At 39.1% G+C, this 20,754-nt stretch overlaps 1 protein-coding gene across 3 annotated transcripts in view; it reads right to left on the bottom strand.

Moving 5' to 3' along the window:
- The window catches only part of TMEM132D (transmembrane protein 132D), a 263,741-nt gene that overhangs the window by 112,956 nt on the left and 130,031 nt on the right, over positions 1-20,754 (bottom strand). The window contains exon 2 of one of the 3 annotated variants that reach the window (XM_035340795.1): positions 11,967-11,975. The exons of the other annotated variants lie outside the window; for them this stretch is intronic. The gene's annotated coding sequence lies outside the window, so the exon portion shown is untranslated. The remainder of the gene's footprint in view (positions 1-11,966; positions 11,976-20,754) is intronic. 3 annotated transcript variants of the gene reach the window in all.

Below are 20,754 nucleotides of genomic sequence, written 5' to 3'. Positions count from 1 at the left end.
TTGATGTCCTTTCTTTCCTTCAGTTAGCATACATCTGTCATGGAGGCACACCGTAATATGCAGTGACACACAAAGAACAGACAGAGCAGAAGAAAGCTTTCAAAGCATTTCAGCTCTTCTTTACGAAACATAAATACAGGGCGCTGAATTCAGTCACAGCAGAGTTTCCTGTGTTTGACGATACAATCCACTCTCTGTAACTGAAATATTTATTCAGACACAATTACCATATAAGATTAATATTTTAATCAAAAGTAATTTGTTTTCATTATTCTCTTTCTTTTTAAACAACAGTTAGGACTATAAACTGAATTAGATAATTTATTCTTGAAGTGGATCTTTAACATTCTGCATTTATTAATAACAGTCTGAAATGTTCAGCCATTGATCAAACTGTGTATTTTCCAGAGTGATGGCTTGAAAAAAACTCTAGCCCCTGAGCTCTAGATTTTACAGCCATTACTGTCAATTATATACCTCACTGTGGGAGCAAAAGAAATCTCCATAGATGCCAGCTGAAGCCTTATCTCTGAATTTTGCAGAGGCAGTTATTTCAAATACTGAATGGGTTAGAGAAAAAGGGAAAAAAATAAAAACAAGTTTGCCCTAGTGCGGTAATTGAGATTCTCCCCATATGTTGGAATCTTGACATGTGATTTTAACTATTTTTTTAGAAAGCATGTTTTGATAGTAGTAATAATAATCGTAACAGATGCAGTTTCCATTATAATAGTCTTGACTCCCTGGACCACTGTCATACCCATCAGACCACCCTGCAGTGGCTTTCAAGACAAAGACAGAAGTTTGAACTCACCATCACCCTGAAGAAAAGCAGGTGTGGTGCCCTTTGGTTTTACCCTAGTTCTTCATATTCTAACCCAAAGCTTTTCTATGATGAAGCAGAAATTTCTGAGAAATTTGGCTGCTACGGCACCTAAGCAGCCCACAGACATAAATCAGTTAGAACAATCTGAGACGTGGGATTAGGTGAAAATCTCAGGTTTTCTGGAGAAAAAGAAAGGAAAAATTTTTTATCCTATACCTCTGGAGAAAAATGTGGAAGTTTGATACAAGTGTTCTAAAGACTCAGAAATTGGGGCAAATTAGACTCCAAAATATTGAGTGAAACGACAACGACTGATTCCTCTTGACAGAAGTGAAGTGTTAATCCTGAAAGTAAAAACTGCTGCACTCACAGAAGACACTGGTACGGTTAACTATTACAATGACAATGACACCAGGGATGTCTGAATGCCCTCCAGTAGCATAACTGACATAGTGACTGATACCTGCAAGAGCAGACATCGGATCTGGAGTGAAACCAGGAGAAAATCAAGTTACACACCATTTCTGAGACTATTTCAGGTGTTTCAGGTGGCTCTGAGAGTGTGCTGATTTTTCCATGCCTGTGGCTGGGTATCTCATCTGTCAACACACAGAGCCTCTTAATTCCAACAGAAATCTGCAGCTCAATTGTGCTTACCACAGCAGACAAATGAGACGTTTTAGAAGTTTATATTTTTAGCAAGTATTCCTATCATTACACTACCATCAAAGACTTCAGGCTATTTATAGTATACACAGGTTAAAGATTAATGTGCAGGACAATATTAGTGCATGTATCTACACTCCTATTCAAGGTGCAATTGATAGTTTATCTACTAACAGCTCATAAAATGAGAAAATACTTTTTCTCCAAATAAGCGGTGGCAAATCTCTAATATCCACCAAGCTTGATTCAGCTAAATACCGCAGTCAGCAATGAGTGGACAGTATGTTAGGAATGAGACTGACCTGCTGAGGTGGCACTGCTGCTTGGGAGGATTAAATTCTTATTTGCAGAGGGGATGCTTTGCATTGCACAGAACAGGCAGAAGGGAGGTCAACTTCCTTTACACCCTCTGCTGAAGGTACTAAGAACGTTGCTTGGGAACTGCAGTAAGTTACAAGTAGGTAGAGTAGAAAAATTAGTGAAAACAAACAAGAAAATCCCTTTGTGGCTTAAGCAACTGCCTTATGCTAGCTTCTGCTGTAAAAAGCACACACAGCTTAAAGAAAAATACAAACCAGATAAAGATATGCCAGGTTATATTTAGGGAAGACTTCAGCTTAAATGGACATAAATAAACTACACTAATGAAATAAAAGTTGTTTTGATATTCTGTCACAGTGGAATATTAAAAGAAGGACAAGGAAGAAGAAACAGTCCACAGTTCATAAGAAAATGCATATTTTTAGTTGCAGATGTTAGGCAAAGAAAGTACCAACTCCAATGGAGTTCAATCAGTGTTAGATTCAGCATCAGAAACACATAAAAGGAAGGTCAAAAGACAGTACATGAGCTGACCGGCTTGCTGAGCATTAGGAGCTTCACATGGCAATTTTACAACCTTTGCCACTCAATTTTAAAGAGCAATTTGCTTCAATTTGAGCCTAGTACAGAGAGAGGTGAGCAAAAGTGTTTGAAAAGCATGAAACTACCGCTTAGCTATATGTGGAAAAAGGAAATAAGGCCATGTTCTGAGACCCAAACATTTAGATCTGGATACTATTTTACAAGTTTTTCATGCATCACTGTATGATTCACCACAGATCAATATAATATGTTCACCTTATATCTGTTTCTTTTAATTTTTAGCTTGAATTTAGGGCACATTTTCAGACCCTGTTTTATGCTGAGATCACCCTGTCTACCAGAGGTTAGTTCCTGCCACCAAGCCTTCCACTAGGGTGGCCCTTCCTCAGAGGTAAGTCTAGAGTATGACTGTTCAGTTTTCTGTTCTTTGTTCCCTTTACATCATGTGAAGTAGTAAAGCATTATTCAAATGCATAAAAATAGCATTGAATTCTTCTGGAATGGTAAAATGTTAGCTCTAGCCTAGGATGTCAAAAGCAACAACATATTCAGATCTGCAGATGAAAAGGAAAGTCCTCTAAAAAGAAGGATAAATTATAAACAAGAACTTTGATAGTTCTCATGTTTGAGGAATGGAGCTGACTTAAGTAATCATATTTCATCTAGGACCCAGGGCTACACTTCAACTGAAATTCTAGAGGGTAAGTATTCCATCTGGTAAGTCTTTCCATCCTCCAAAATGCCTTGCCTTTAAGCCTTGTTGTATTACACCTTGGGATAAGATTAGACCAAGCCTTATCAACATGAATTTCTTTCTCCCGCATTCAAAGGCACAGGACAGGCAGCACCTACCCACAACCCCTGAGGCTACCACTTTTCTGAGTAAAGTTGGCACATCATAAACTACAGCATTGTACAGGTTGCTGATGAATAAGTTCTACAGAGCCCCAAGTTATTTTCTGCTGTACTCCTGGTCAGATTGAAGCCTGAAAGACTGACTACAATCTGGAACATGCATATCACCTGCTTTTGTAGGGCCATACCCTGAAAAATGCTCAAGGCTTACTGTCCTGTGGCAGTTTCTTTACTGCTTCTTTGTCCTGTCATCACATGATACAAGATCTGATACTGTTGTGAAGTTGTAATCACTGCCCAGAGAGCTCACAGTCTAAGTTTTTGGAGTGTGTGAAGAATGTGGGAGACAGGAATATTAAATTCTGTACTGCTCATAAGACACAACACAGGTTACCCTTCTAGGTAACCTCTACTCACCAAAGGCCATTGAAAGAAATGTAGTACCGAGAAAAGACAGTATCCTAAGACCTTTGCAACAACAATGCCAATCTCTTCTACTCAGCATCATCTCTACTGCAGCAGACAAGGTAGCATGTGAAGCCATAAACAGGTAAATATGCTCTGGAGAGTTCTTCTGATACTGCTGTACCTAAGGGTTCTCGCTACAGATATTCAAATTTATTCCAGAACTGGCCTGGAAAGGGGTCTTGCCAGTATTGATACAGATAGGTGGCTTCTTTGGCTTCCAGGATAGCATAGGCTATATTCTGGATGCTGCCTTTGAAGGAGCAGAGGCTGTATTTATGATGTAAAAGCTGCTGAAAGAAACACTGATCTTTAATGGCATTGACAGCAAAGATGTATGGATGTATTTGGATGCAGCTACAACCTCTTTTAGACTCTTCTGGTCCCATGCCTACCTCAGATATTTATCTTGACAAAATAAAATCCATCTGTGAATCATTTATACTGTGGGGACTGGTGTAGCAAAACCACAATGCATGCTCATCGTACAGCTCTAATGTATACCGACCTATCATGTCTTCAGCAAAGTCTTTTCCAGAGGCTGTTCTGCCATGCAGTGAAACAACAAAATGACTCACCTTGTATATATAAATCCTGCTCTTTCACACTAAACCCTATTCAGTTGGCTGTCTAGATTTCAACCTGTGAAGTCTGCATAGTTAAGAATATTTTAAAAACACCTAATATATTATTGGTACCTTAGAAACGAAGAGCACTGATGTCAACTGATTTAAAATGATGACCTTAAGGTGAAGACTCATCTTCCAGTTATCCAACTCCTGAAGGTACCAGTTGCATGTTCGTTTTAAAAATGTATGGCTTACATAAACACATGCATGAATATATACATATTTTTGACTTCACTTTTTGATATAATTTCATTCTACAAAATACTGTGGAATTTATTAACACTTGCCTTTGCTTTTCTATTTTTCTCTTGCAAATTACACCTATTTTAAAAGAGAGATTTTAAACCATTAAGGTTTAAAGAGATGCTATCTGTTTCAGTTTCAAGGCTTGATATTTGTGTGCTCTTAGCTTCTCAAGAGCTATTGCGAAACTCTTGGAGGTTCTTTAATCCTCTTCAGAGCTGCTGGTAAGAACAGATGAATGAGTTAAATCTGAATGCCTTTCAAACACTGTAGCTTCTGGGTTCACAGAAGGAATTCCCCTGGAGGCCTTGAGGGTCATAGGCCTGCTACATGCTTATGTGTGCTTTTCTCTGTATTTAATATTTTGCTGTTGCCTCAGAGAATTGGAAGAGGACAGGGAAAAGAAAAAAAGAAAAAGCCTTATAATGTATAGGAAATGTATATACTACATGTTGCTTGGAGGAAATGTCAAAAGAGAGAAAAATAAATGCTTTCTGACAATTACTAGTCATTTTGTGCCAGCAGTTAAACAACATGAGAGCTATGCTTTCCCTCCCTGCACACAAGAGCACACTGAAGATAAATCACTCCACTGAATTATCACTTTCAATAATTTGTGGTGGTAAATTGTCACTGACTTCACAAAAACAATGTGTAACCTTCAGATTTTATTAACAGATAGTGCAACACTGCTGAACTGCACTCTGTGTAAACCTCATAATGTGCCTGATGTCTTGGCCTCTCAGCATGTCAAACACTGAGCTGAAGTCTCAGACTGTTCAAATTCACTTATTTTTTATAAAATGCATAGTTTTTTACTACTAGCAGAACATGAAACATCACTGTAAATTATGAGCTAAATAACAACCAGAAAAGTATCAGCACAAGATACATTTATGTGGCATTACCTCCACTTGGTTTAAGCACATCAAGTAACCTATTCAGGTGTTTGCAAAGGGTTCTTGCGAGATCCTCCCCAGGTAGTCATAGGTGCTAAACCTCAGTGATGCATGGATATATACAGAGTGCTCCTTGCCACACCAGCGAATACTCAGCATGGGCACATAAGTTTGGGGCTGTTGGATGAAACCCACAGTGCATACAGCCAGTTCTACCTGTCAAGCACTGCGAGCAACCAGAAACCTTCCTACAGGCAACAAAGCCATTAAGTAGAGCTGTCAGCCCTCTTGTGAGGCAGTCCTGCTGCATGCTCTTGACATGGCTGGGCTTCAAAACTTAATTATTCTGAGAACAGATGTGTGTGGGTTTTTTATTATTATTATTTTTCAAGCATTTTCGGGGAATTAAAATCAAGGTAAGGTCGCTGAAAGTAAGGTTGCTGAAAGTAAGGCAATTTTAATAAATTGATTTTGAAAAAAGCACAGATACAATATCAAGTGCTACAATTGAAAATCTAGCACTTTGAAGAATGATAAAGAAGAATTCATGTGAAAGTAAAGACTAAGTAACCTTTAGGCATATAAATGCCCCACAGCATGCTCCACACTGGGACACTCTTTGACATACCTGAAAAATCAGGTGTGCAATTTGCCATATGAAGCTTCTCTAAGTTTGATAGTCTTTCAAGACATGATGCCTTCCTGGAAGATCTATAGTCTGTATGCCAGTCTGCAGCTTTTAAATAGACGGGGCATAACTCTGTTTTCTGCCCTGTCTCTTTAATACTCTAAGTTAATAACTATCTTATGTGAATGAATAAGACCAGGGCAAGTTCAATTTTGAATGACAATTAAGCAGCATAAGCACATCCATGCACACAGAAGGAATGCAGATTCTTTTGAAAGCAATGCTTTTGTGGAGTTGTCCCTACTTTATATGAGGAATTACTTTCACCTTGAGGGTGAAGCTCTAAATCAATCTTCCTGAAGCCTCTTTTCAAATAACACCAACACATGTGGCACATTTCCTGCTGTGCAACTATTTTCTTTCCTATATCCCTGCAAGGAAGCAAAGTGATGCTCCCAAACAGACTGCTGAGACTACCCAGAGGGAACCTCCTCAGCGCTTAGCTGCTGAGGAATACATCCCCCAAAGAGCCACCACTTTCAGTTATTCACTGAATTAAACTTATAAAACAACCGCCCCGGGACTGAAATGGACAGTAGAAATACAGCATGGAAGTAGGTAACACAACATTTTTACAGTCCCTCAGTAAAATCTTCTTCACAGCTGAGCTTTACAAGAGTTTCCTTATCATCGGTGCTCAGGTAGGAGAGCAGCTTCCCCAGCAGTGCGTACCCTCTGACAAGGTAGCACAGGCTGTGGTCATTATGCAACAAATTAGCAAATGACTCAACCCTGTACAGTACCCTCTCATTTTTGTATCCAAAATTCAATTCCACATTAATATATATTACAATGTGGAATGTTAACAGAGACAATTGCAGTCTGAGGTCTCTTGCTTGTCCTGAGCCACAAAAATGTCTACTGGTTGCCAGCCACCAGTCTCGAGCTTGCAAAGGTATTTTTAATTTATTGTATTTTCCCTCAGTAAAGTACATGGAGGTGTTGATTTTCTTTATGGAAGTTTTATTTTGTTGTTATTGTTGCTTTGTTTGTTTGCTTTGGTTTAGTTTTTACTCTGCTCAGGTACAACATCTGAGAAATTCCAAATCTATATCAGAAACCTCTCTTTTCTTACATGGCAATGTCATATTAGACTCGGTTCTTATGACATTTTATACAAGCAAAGCCTTTCCATAAGTACAGTTGAGCTTTTCAAAAACTGTAATTTCACTTTAGGAACTGTTTTAAGCCTTGTGGGACAACACAGTCTGCCTGCTTGACCTGTATCTACCTCCCCACACAGAGAGAGCAGCAAACCTTTGCAGTGCAAAGTGGGCCCCAGGTGCTAATGTCCAGGATCAGTTCATACCAGGACTGAAAGGAAAAGACAAAACAGAAAGCAACAAATTTGCTGCATCCCAGCAGGACTCCTCTACCTGTCAGAGCAAAGCATTGCATAAGTGCCTACAAGTCTATGCCAATTGTGTTGCTGTAGAAAAAAAGCTTTATTATAAACACTCTCCCGAAGGAGGTCAACTATTCACTACCTAGACTTGTTCCTGTGCCAGCAAAGCGGAAGCACTCTGCACTGATGAGGTGCCAGGTTTGCCTTTGCCTAAGAAAGAGGGAATTGTGACTAAGTAGGGAAATAAGCATCAGCAGAAATGGATTCTGCTCCAGGCCCTGCCTACATCCTCTTCAACAGATTACCTCCTGCTAAATTCTCTCCCATTCATTATGCAGAAAAGCCAGTAAAGACTTTAAGCAAGTGTTTAAGCAATGTAAATATTTTCAACTTAAGAAGATATTAATGCAAAAAGTAGTTTAAAATTACATGCTTAAGTCAATCTCCTCTTGGAAAAATGCATGACGCTGGTTAAGCACATTTTTATGTCTGAGCTGTGTCTAACAGCAAGCCTAAGACTGGTACTGCACTGAAGCTAGGCTGAGCCTACTGGGGTCAGCAAAGACTTACATGATTACAGAAAGCAACTGGAGAGCATTCTGCATCTCCCCACTTCTGTGTACAAAACAGAGCAATATCCGACACTGTCACAAACAGGAGGTAAGGCATTGGTTGTTGATTGTGTGGTACTCTAGGACTGGGGAGACCTAAATGCAATTCCCTGCCTTGTCTCAAGGTGGTGTTTCATGATACATTGCTGCTGGAGCCATCTTTCAAAGCAGACCACTGAAATGATCACTGTTGGTGTCTTTTTTTTCTGAAGGATTACTTTCAACGTCATCCTTTGTGTGACCCTCTTCACTGGATAGCCTCAGAGAGTTGCGCAGAACCTGTGAACAAGAAGCAGTGGGAGGGAATTTAGGTCAACCTCACAGCCAGACCTGGCAGACCCTGGCTGGGCTCTCTGTGGGCAAAATCTTTCTGCTCTTCTGAGCCTCCAGGTGTAGGTTAACGATACAAGTTGCCACTCTGAATAACAAAAAGTTGGCAAAAATAGGTTATTTTTAACATGGACCAGTTCACTGTTTGGGCTCTCAGCACATGTCCCTGACACGGGAGTGGAGGCAGAGAGGCTGCTCCCAGCACAGCTGAGTACAAGCAGCCGGGCACCAAGTGGGAATTAGCATTGAGACAAACATCGAGACTCCAATGCTGCTGAAGGCCTCCTACCATAAAAATACATTTCCAAGTCTCTCTTTTAAAAGAACAATAATATTTCTCATTTTCTGGGGTAGATGAATGCCACAAAAGGAGGGGAACATGCTATACGTCTGGTGGTGTTCAAATCCAATGGTGCATTCTCATTAACAGATCAGAGTGTGAAATGTTTTGTACCAGGAACTATTACAAATCTTACCTGTACTAAAACAATAATGTGTAATGTAAACACTCTTCAGAATCTACAGGCAAATTAAAAGTGCTCCACATCAATTACACTGCAATTACAGGGATAAAGAAAGGAAGCCCTGAAAAATCTCTTCCAAACTCCTATGAGCCAACAGAAGTAGACTGGAGAAAAATTATCCTCATAGGCAGTAGAAGACCTCATGATGGAAAAGGGCATCACCAGAAAAGGTTCCTACCAGCTGATATATTGAGAGGATATGATGCTGAGGCCAACTTTTAGAAAATATAATGAGTACCACATAATCATGTTTTCACAAACAATGAGCAAATGTCTGCAAAACACTACAGCTCTGACTCCTGCAGCAGTTGTACACTAGAGGGAACTATGCCTCCTATTTTCCTATTTGTGACAGCCCTCCAAGGAACATGGAAGAACAAGATAAATTGGACACATAAGATGAAGACTAATGGGACATAGAAATTTATGATATCCAAAGATTTCTTTTTACTAGTTTCTGCTGTTGCCATCACCATTATGAAGACATTCATTTTTTATTATTTTTTTTTTCCTGGAATGTTGGACTTAAAATTATTTTAAAATCACATGTTTGATTTCTTATTCACAACTTTTGAAATCTGTGGTCAAATTCATCGATTACATTATTATCTCTCATAGTTCTATCCAGACTGTGGTCCACTGTCTTGCACTTGAAAAACAATTTTCGCTTTGAAAATGGAGCTAGTAACTCAACAATAAACAGGGATTCATGGAATGCTAATATTAGGGGGTCAATTTTCAAAGCAGAAGTGTTTTTAAGAGGCATTAAATTTGGAATCTGTAAGTCAGTAACCTTTGTGTTCCACTTTAGGTCTCGCATCATTCTGCTAATAAATCAGAAAACCTCAGATTTCCTGTGACAGTGGACAAATCACGGAGTCTTTCTGGGCCCCATTTGTATTTCCCTACCTGACAAAGGAGTTACAGTGATAACCCCGTGAAATATTACGCAGTGCTCAGATGGGCTGATAATAAGGAACAGCCTGAGCATGGAAAGAAGAAAACTTCAGTGTGGGAGACTCACTGCTTTTCAGAAATTCACATTCACTTTCTGAGGCTGTTTTCAGATACAATATTGTGTACCTCAGCATGGAATGCTTTCCACATGGCCTGGTCATCTATTCTTTAGCATCATTGCTACTGCTATGATGATGTGTAAAATGTCCTCATGCGCTCCTTTACTTGCTCTGTGGTTTTAGTCTTGTTTAGTATTACTGAAGAGCACTTTTGAGCTCCTTATATTTACAGAGTTTACATTCATGATAAACAAATCCTTATGTCTACACATAGAAACATAAGAATAAGTAAAGTCCAGCAAGAAACATTAAACGAACATCAAGAGAGAGAGAGCTGAAGCAGATGACTGAGCATAAACATTTGAATTTCTAGTTAAGACAGTGGGAATTTATGTTCAGGGCATACTACATTTTATAACTTTTTTTATATATTTCAAATGTTAATATTTTCTTTATGAGAGTCAAGGTCCAAATCTTGAGAGGAAAAGTACCTATTAGCGTAGACAGTAATTCAAAGCAGTTGAAATTGCAGACAGGAGCCCAAAAGTAGTCTCCTCCCCTAACTCCCAGTGACACATACCAAGGATAGGAATCAGCCATGTTCAGGGACAACTATTAAGTCTATATAGGTAAAGACTCTGCACCTGAGTTGACGGTAATGCGAGAGAGTTTCCAGATGGCTTTGGTGGAGATGTCTGGAGCTTCACAGTTAACTTCTGAGCACAGAATTACTACACAGTATTGGCAGTTGGAATATATTCACCATGAGGTTTGTTTGTTTTCTTGATCAATCTCTCACCAAAGTAATTCCATTTGCTTTCCTATTTAGACTGATTAATGTATTAGAAGAATTAATTGTAAGGAAAAATGCTACAGTGGTCTAGGAATGTACTAAACTATGAGAGATTCATGTTGGGTTGTTTCTAGGTGCTAAAAGTCAAGTTTTAACTCCACCTGTGCATGAAATATATTCACATGCAGAAGGATGTTCCTCAATAATCATAACTATTTAAAATTGTCTTTTTTTTTTTTTTTTTTCTTAAACCAGTTAAAACCTTACTCTTAAAACGATCCACACAAATACTTCAGCACAGCATATAAACTGTCCATATCTGCATTAAGTCAACTATTAAGAATTCATAAATATGGTGGCAAAAATAACAAATAAATGTGAAGTGCATGGATCAGTGATGACTTTGTGAAATTCTGCTGTTTGAGGTGAATATTTTGCTTTGCAAAAAAAAAAAAAAAAAAAAAGGATTGCAAACTGCTGCAAAAAGTATTCAAAATCCCTGCAGTATATATATGTCAAGAAATAAATTACTCTGAAGTTTGCTGCCCCGCTTTAGAGAGTTACATAAATCAGCAAATTTCTCACTTCCACTAAAATACTAATTAAAATAAAGCAAGAAGAACATTATCATTTTCCTTAGAAAACTTGCCCTGGCTTCAGATCATTGCAATATTTCACAAAGAGCAGTGACAACGCATATTGGAATTCACCGAGGCAATAAAATAAGTTATCATGGGTGTTCGCACACATGAAACTTATTCAGCCTTCAGAGTGTCTGCTCATCAGTGGACATCATCTCTGAGGATTTGATACCAAAAAATGTTTCTCTAAAATCTTTTTTAAAAGTATGGCTGAGCACTAAACTTGAAAGGGCAGGAAGAAAACAGACGCCCATATCTGTGCAAGTCACTGTACCTACATTGAATCTAACCAGTCACAGAAGGTACATATGCTGTGTACATTCACGTTATACACACACCAGCTGACCAAAGTTGTACTTTATGTATCATGTGAGAGTAACAGTTTGCAAATCACAGGTGTGCCACAGTATCTGGCATCTAGTTTAACTCAGGGAGGAAATGGAAGATCCAGTATAAAGGGAATGTATAAAGCTTAAATTCAGTTTGAAGGTACGCAATAATGACTGCTGTAAAAGCAAAATCAGGTATTCTGGCAAACTAGAAATCATAATGAAACATCATAAGAGCTAACCATAATGTTCAATACCATAAACCCAATACTGTGAAGAGATTTGAGACTCTAGAATCCAAGTTTTCTAAAATGTGAAACAGAAGTAACAGCTCTGCTTCAACCAGGACCTCTTTTATTTGTAATGCACTTGTTTAGTGAAGCGTGGATTTTAATTTAGTCTGACACTTGGATATATTTTTAGATTTGATTTTTGCATCTTTTGTACACAACTCAATTTCCAAGCTAGGAGATGTGCTACAGAGTGCTAAACCGTGCATGTTAAAAAATCACTTTTTCACGTAAACTGTCAGATAGCACTAGTAGAGCAGTTCATCCAATGGAAGAGGTCAGTAGCACAGAAAACTGGTCCACCTTCAGATGGATAGATAACTTCAAATATACAGTCTGCCAGTTCTGTAAGGTTTATTGACATAGGTATTTGCCAAAAGGTATATATTTTAAAGGAAGATTTTCAAGGTTACTTCTGTCTGTCTACAGCATGCACAACCAATACTCCCAGGTCCTAACTTGGTGTTGTCTGCAAATGTACTGAGGGTGCACTCAATCCCCTCATCCAGATCATCAATAAAGATATTAAGGAGAACTGGCCCCAGTACTGAGCCCTGGGGGACGCCACTAGTGACTGGCCTGGCCTCAATTGGATTTAACTCCATTCACCATGACTCTTTGGGCCCGGCTACCCAGCCAGTTTCTAACACCTGGTTGCCCTGCAACTGCTGCATGATGACACCCAAGATAATCTGCTCCATGAGCTTCCCTGGCACTGATGTTAAACTAACAGGCCTATAGTTCCCTGGGTCTACCCTCCGGCCCTTCTTGTAGATGGGCGTCACATTCGCTAGCCGCCAGTCAAGTGGGACCTCCCCTGATAGCCAGGACTGCCGATAAATGATGGAAAGCGGCTTGGCCAGCTCCTCCACCAGTTCTCTCAGTACCCTCGGGTGGATCCCATCTGGCCCCATCGACTTGTGTACATCCAAATGCTGTAGCAGGTCGCCAACCATTTCCTCATGGATTGTGGGGGCCACATCCTGCTCCCCACCCCCTTCCACCATCTCAGGGAACTGGGTATCCAGATAACAGCTAGTCTTGCTGGTAAAGACTGAGGCAAATAAGGCATTAAGCACCTCAGCCTTTTCCTCATCTCTCATCACTAAAGTTCCCCCAGCATCCAGTGAAGGATGGAGAATCTCCTTAGTCTTCCTTTTCATGTTAATGTATTTATGAAAACATTTTCTGTTATCTTTAACAGCAGTAGCCAGATTGAGCTCCAGATGAGCTTTGGCCTTTCTAATTTTGTCCCTACACATCATTACAACATCCTTATAATCCTTCTGAGTGGCCTGCCCTCTTTTCCAAAGATCATAAATCCTCTTTTTTTCTCCTAAGCTCTAGCCACAACTCTCTGTTCAGCCAGGCCGGTCTTCTTCCATGCCGGCTGGTCTTTGGGTACGTGGGGACAGACCGCTCCTGAGCTTTTAAGATTTTCTTCTTGAGGAGTGCCCAGCCTTCCTGGACTCCTCTGCCCTTCAGAACTGCCTCCCAAGGGACTCTGCCAACCAGTGTCCTGAACAGCTCAAGGTCTGCTCTCCAGAAAGCCAAGACAGCAGTTTTACTGGTCCCCCTCCTGACTTTGCCAAGAACAGAGAACTTTACCATTTTGTGGTCACTCTGTCCAAGACACATCTCCCACCAGTCCTTCTCTGTTTGTGAACAGAAGGTCCAGCGGGGCACCTCCCCTGATAGGCTCACTAACCAGCTGCGTCAGAAAACTATCTTCCACACTCTTCAGAAACCTTCTAGACTGCTTCCTCTGAGCTGTATTGCATGTCCAGGATATGTCTGGGAAGTTGAAGTCTCCCATGGGGACAAGAGCTGATGATTTCGCAACTTTTGCCAGCTGGCTGTAGAATTCCTCATCAGTCTCCTCATCCTGGTTTGGTGGTCTGTAACAGACCCCCACCAGGATGCCTGCCTTGTTGGCCTTCCTGCCGATCTTAACCTATAGGGACTCAACCTTATCATTCCCAGTCTCAGCCTCGAATTCCACAACATCAAAACACTCTCTAATATGGAGAGCCACACCACCACCCCTTCTGTGCTGCCTGTCTCTTCTGAAGAGCCTATAGCCAGACATTGCGGCACTCCAGTCATGAGAGTGGTCCCACCATGTTTCAGTGATGGCAACCAAGTCATAGCTAGCCTGCTGCGCAATGGCTTCCAGCTCCTCCTGCTTGTTGCCCATGCTGCGCACATTAGTGTAGATGCACTTCAGCTGGTCCACTGCCTGCTCCCTCAGCCCTGACACTGTTCTCTTCATGCATTACACAGAGTATTTGGACAGCACAACTTTGTTATGAAGTTATCTAGAAATGACTGAAGTACTCTTTGACCATAAATATACAGCAGCAGAAGAGGCAGCCAGGGGTTGGCTTGGTACCATGTGTGAGACAGACCTCTGGAGAACTCATACATTATTTTCCTCATTTTCATGGTCCCGACACAGCTTTAGAGTAGAGAGAAGACAGATACTTGGGAGGGACAGGACAATAAATATTGCTGTAGTTTACAAACCTAGCCTTTCCACTGTAGGCCTTCATTTCCATGTTTATTATTTCAGGACAATAAATATTGCTGTAGTTTACAAACCTAGCCTTTCCTCTGTAGGCCTTCATTTCCATGTTTATTATTTCAGGCAAATAAAGACTTAAATGATGGAGAAATACCAAATATAGATAAAGCCAAAGCTAAATAGATAAAGCCAAGTCCCTCCATTCACTGCAGCAAGATTAGAAGCAGAGCAAAGCATCTGATGAATGTTGCTCATAAAACTTTTCTCATCAACAAAGACTCCCAGGAGGATACCCAAGCAACATGGGTAACTCAGTTCTGCATGACTGGACATACACATACTTACTCATTTTTTCAGAAGAGGTCATGCAGAACATGATACAGACACCACAGAGTGGTAGGTATGGTAGCAAAGACAGTGCAACAGATGGTTCCTAACCCCAAGAGGCTGCAATGTGATTATAAAAGAACAGAGAAAGACTGCATACAGACATCTAGGGAAGCACAGGAATGGTATAGGGTAGGATGAGAGCACGGATCTAAGACTCACAAGCTACATATTCTGCTGGTGATCTTGGACAGTTTTTAAGGTGAGGCTCTGAAGAGGATGAGGATACAAGTTCAAAATATTCCTGAGATAATAAAAGAGAAAATCTAAAAGCAGCAGGTTCTAAAGATCTAAGTGGTCATCATGAGATGGTCTCTCTCATTAGCCAAATACACATTAAAATGGCTACCATAAGGTAGATAAGAGTAAAAACAGGCATAAGAATATCTTCTAAAAATCTGAATTCTGATTTAGCTCTTAAAATTAAATGGCTTCAGAGACCATTTGTAACTTTAGGTCCACTAAATATGATCACACTGAAGAATGTCCAGTACTTAAAACTAGTTACTCAAAATGGAATTAAAATGGATAGTGTATCTGCTTACATATACTGCATCTGTTTGTGGTTTATTTTGTTTGTTTGCTTTTAATTCATTTATTTATGTTATTTAGACTTAAACCTATGATATCATTTTTCTTCCTGTTCAAGGATTTCAACTAGATGCAAGAACAGATCCTCTGCTCACAATTGCAAAATATTTCAGATGTAATACATGCTGTCCTGATCCACTGGAGAGTCACTCCCCAAGTTTTCTCGTCTACTGTGTGCTCTCTTAGCTATCAAAGTAAACAATCAAATGGTTTTGCACCACCAAAATATGCTGGACAAGTATATTTTACTGTTAATGGATTGAGATTTCATTTTCTTGCACTAATAAAATAGTTGGAAAATCTGAAATGAAAAGTACTACAAATGAGTTCAGAATTAATATTATTGTGCAATTATTAATCCAGTTTTCATTGCAATGTGATAAGGATTAACTAAATGACCCTGCATCTAATTAACTTAGAGGTAAATATGGACATAAAGTATCCTTTCATCTTTAGATTATAAAACCAAATCCAGTATTCGTACAGCATTTCCATTCCTATGCTTCGTCACTGTGATTGATACTGGGGCCCTTCAGAGCTGAGCAGCAAGCTTTGAGGTTAGGGACTATTTTTGTAGAGTCACTATGGATTAGGGTTTGCGCAATACACACTGAGCTGTGGTTTACACAGCAAGTAACACATGACGACCCAAACTATGAGATTCCCACCGGGAATTCCGCAATATGAATAAGACCAGAAAATGGAAGTCAATAAGCCAATTAAAAGGTCTAGAATACATTTGCCATGGAATGATTTTATTTTGACTGAGACATAGTACTCTCCATAGACTCTCCACCCTCTTCTTATAACATTATGCATAATTTAGCCTGTGCACATTCCTAATTTCTGGGCACTCAAGTAAATGACAGGTAATGAATATATTACCAGCATTATTGTTTTATATGTTACAGTGGTGGCAAAAGCTGAGCACTACTGATTAAATGTAGGAAATTAAAAGCTACTGTCAACTGTTTCTTTCTCTCTCTTAAGGTTTTATTTCTTCACGATTCTTACTCTTGTTGCTTTAAGCAGGAAAAATGCTGTGGTAGTGATTTCTTTATTAGAAATGTCAATAGGGTCTGCCAAACTTTAATCAGCTCACTTGGCTGTTAGACCAGACTGGCATAAACTTTATGAAATAAATGCCTGTGTTATTGAGCTTACTATTAAAATACTGCAAATACCCCAATATGTTGAATGCAGCATTATCTATCAGTCTGAATCTAAAATATGTTAATCTCCAGAGACTGAGAACTACTGCTGTCAAGCAATTCAGCCAGTGCTGGTGACGTTCACAATGCAAAGTCTCTTGCTCATTTTTAAATAATTGCGGATGAGATTTTTTTTTCCTCTTTCTATGTACGTTTAAGGTTCCTATGTCTACCAATTCAAAACCAGCTGTAGTAACCTGCCAAGCAGTAACCTCTGAGAACAGCTGAGAAAGCTGTCACTTCACAACTCTGAAGCTGACTGTCCTGCTTTCTTACCATTATCCTAGAGGTATTATTTCCTCTGTGAGAAAGTCTGCCATAATACTTTGGTCTAAGACTTGACGGATTTATCTCCAATTGGTCACTCTGGAACCAGATGAGAAATGAGAAATTGTCTTCTTGTTGCCTGTTCTGCACCACCACTGCCAAACAGCAGTGAAAGGAAAAAAACAAGGAAAGCATGGAAAAAAATAAATAAATTTTAAAAAAGATTTCAATTCCATAATTTGATGCAAGCAAAATCAGTACTCACCTTAGAAAATCTTTTTCATGTTTACTGTAAGACCCTATGTAATTGTAGTGCTCCAAGCCTGCCTGTCCCGATGGTGCTAGTCTAGGCAACAGTCCAACTCAAAATCTGTATAAGTCTAGGGGAGGCTATTGACTCAACTGATATTTAATCCAGCCTTTGCTGTAAATTAGTATTATCCTATTAAGCAAACAATGTCCAATGACTTACTGTAGCTAAAGATCCTTACCTGTATCTCTTCACATAAAATTATTTTTGCCATGACTCTATAGCTTGTATTTCATACTTTTTTTTTCCAATTTGTCCCCATCTTAACTCAAAACAAGCTCTTAAATCCACTCCTCCAAAAGATTAATTTTAAATAAATACTTCAAGAAAATATCATTGTGAATTTGAAGCAAGTGTTCAAGTACTAGTGATGCCAGTAAAATTTCATACTATGCTTAAATACTTCAGTGAATCAGGAGCAAAGGGAGGGATATATATGTGTGTTGGCCTTACAGAGGTAAATTGCCAAGACATGAAAATAGCAGTACAGTAATTATATAAAATCCACACATCTAAAACTTCCTCTAAAGAAAAATAAGGTCTCTCTTCTTGACTAACCAAACCACTCCGTGATGCTCTGTGAAGGGTATTCAGTCTTCTTTCTTTAGCTTTACCATGGTTTTATCTATTGCCTACACGCCGGATATTAGTTACGCTGACTAATCTCCCACCTCCTCTTGTGTTGTAGCAAGAGTAATCAAGAGGAGGCTAAGTATGTGCATACTAATGAATTGCAACTGAATGAAATAAATGGTGCCAAGGCAAACTGAAGTGGTATGTTTTTCTATCCATATCTCCATAAAATATTTCACAAACAGAACATCTTGTAGGGCTTTCCATTTGTTTAAAACAAAACAACAGGGGCAGAGAGAAAGAATTTGCAAATTCTACAATATAAACTTTATTTTTTGAGACTGTGTTCTTTGAGGTCTAGCCAAAAGAAGGAAATGCCATCTTTCAGACTTAGTGTATTCTTCCCACCTACTCATTTCCTGCAAGACACTAAGAAGGAATCATGACAGATGACTCCTCTGCACTAGCCATTTGGCCCAGTTTTACAGCAGAGATCAGAAGATGTATTGGATTTTGCCGAGAAAAGAGACAGCATTTAATAACCCTTTTCTAGGAAGGATAAATAACATGTGCTAAGTGGAGGTAGAAAAGCACCTTATCTGTTAATTGTTAGGAAAACTGTAAAATCAATATGGATATAACAAACCAGTCAAAGCAAGATTCAAAATTCTGTTCAGGTGTGAGCAATGAAGTAGTGCCTTTTCCCAAGACAGAGATCACTCCTATTCTTTTCCATGTTGGCAATACATTTCTTGTTAGTTCTCTCTCCCAGATTTTTTTACTGTGCGGATGTTTAATTTGTGTGGTGACTTTTTTCTATTTTCTGCAGTGGTAACAGCTAAAGTATTTCAATGGAACTCAGGTTTCTTGATTCCTGGTCCGCTGGCATGTGTCAGAGCATTGGGCTATGTACTTCTTTAAAAAAAAAAAAAAAAAAAAAAAAAAGGCACATGAAGCATTTCAATACTTCTAAAACCTCACTCTCACTGCTGCAAGCAACAAAAGCAGTATCAAATCACCACCACCGTTACCTCCTTTTTTAAACTCTCCCTAAAGAACCCCTAAACTGCAATGCAGCTGGATAACTGTGTTTGAAAAGCTTTGAATTCAAAAGCACTGCTTTCCTCCACTGTTTGAGTCTTCATCTAGTAATTTTCCAAGCTGAGAAGCAGTTTAGTTCCTTCTGTATGATTTCTGCTGGCCCAAAGGCAGAGAAACTGCTATTGGTAGGTCCCAGAACAGAGATGTGATCTGAGGTTGAAAACCTTATTTCCAAGGGATAGGCAACATCACACTAAGTCAATGTGTTCTTCATATCATGTTATAAATTGACATTTTAGTGGGGCTTATTCAGCACCAAGCTCTCTAAACAACATAGAAAAGAGGAGAAAACATGAACATAACATTAGAGTCATTAAAGAGATTCTAACACATACAGGAATGTAAGAACAGAAGTGCCTGCCTCAGCAGAACATTTGCATTCACAGAATCACAGAATAGTCTAGGTTGGAAGAGACCTCCAAGATCACCGAGTCCAACCTCTGACCTAACGCTAGCAAATCTTCCACTAAACCATATCCCTAAGCTCTACATCTAAACATCTTTTAAAGACCTCCAGGGATGGGGACTCAACCACTTCCCTGGGCAGCCTATTCCAGTGACTAACAACCCGTTCAGTAAAGAATTTCTTCCTAATATCCAACCTAAACCTCCCCTGGTGCATTAAGACCTTGCAAAGGCTCCTGCCATTTTGGATAAGCAGAAAATGAGCACTAAGCTCCCAGTGAAAATGTACACTGGATTAATTCATTGAATACTGATTCTCTAACCAAAAAACATTCAAATGTTTTAATCTGATGCACCTAGCATAGTTAACTACCCGACAAGAAATTTTGGATATTGCCCCAAGAGGAGAGGAAATAGAATGTTCTACATAAAACTTGCCTATAATTGGGGTGGAAATCACAACTTCCATTACATGTAAAAAATGTTTCATTCACTAGGATTTATGTGAGAAAAGTAGGAATTTGTATAATTTATAAATTAAGCACCAGTGGCTACTCACGCTGCCCTTTAAATTAAATTAAACACACAGACACAGATTTTGACAAAAAAAAATGTTACAAGTGACCATAGCAGAGTATTTTTTAAAGAGCTCTGTTTGTTAATGTATGTAAAAGAAGGGGTTTCATTTGTTTGTGTGTTTTCCTTAGAGGGCAGGGAGATGGAGAAGATCTTACTATTCTGAAATCTCACACACCAAAATTAGACCAGCTGAGGTTTGCCTAAGGCTTTTAACTTTCAGAGTATATTCCATTTGAATCTGCCCAACATGCACCAATTTTTAAATGAAAAAAATAAATTAAGCTTAGTGAAAATTGGCTGTATGATTGAAGTCAAACAAGAAATTGAGTGCATACGCTTTTTCAGGTGCATATTAGGAGCAGTCTCCATTTTCAAATTACGCTAATCACAAAAATCAAAGTGACTGGACTACGACTTATCCAAAGGCTGCATGCGCACCAAAACTGAGCAGCCATCATTCTACTCACAGGGATGATTAAGTAAAGAAAATGCTTTAACAGTTCTGTTTCTTCAACCATTTTGGGATATAAAGCTGACAAAAGATAAACCCAATTAATTTAACAATAGCACTAATTCTTTTTAAAATGGAAAATGTCTGCGCACACAATATCTTCAAAATTAAATGTCTTAATTCCTACTAACTGTGAGGTGGCACTAAATAATTCCTTTGACCCAACTGCTGTTATTAAATAATTACACATCTATTTTTTATTAGAGAGTTTATAATGGGGAAGAATAAACTGATCCAATATGAATACCCTATCAAATAGGTACCAAAAAGGCAGGTGTACT

The sequence above is a fragment of the Oxyura jamaicensis genome, chromosome 15 (assembly GCF_011077185.1).
Source record: "Oxyura jamaicensis isolate SHBP4307 breed ruddy duck chromosome 15, BPBGC_Ojam_1.0, whole genome shotgun sequence".
NCBI classification, from domain to species: Eukaryota; Metazoa; Chordata; class Aves; order Anseriformes; family Anatidae; genus Oxyura; species Oxyura jamaicensis.
The sequence above is the reverse complement of the archived record's forward strand: the minus strand, read 5'-3'. Positions and strand labels throughout refer to the sequence as shown.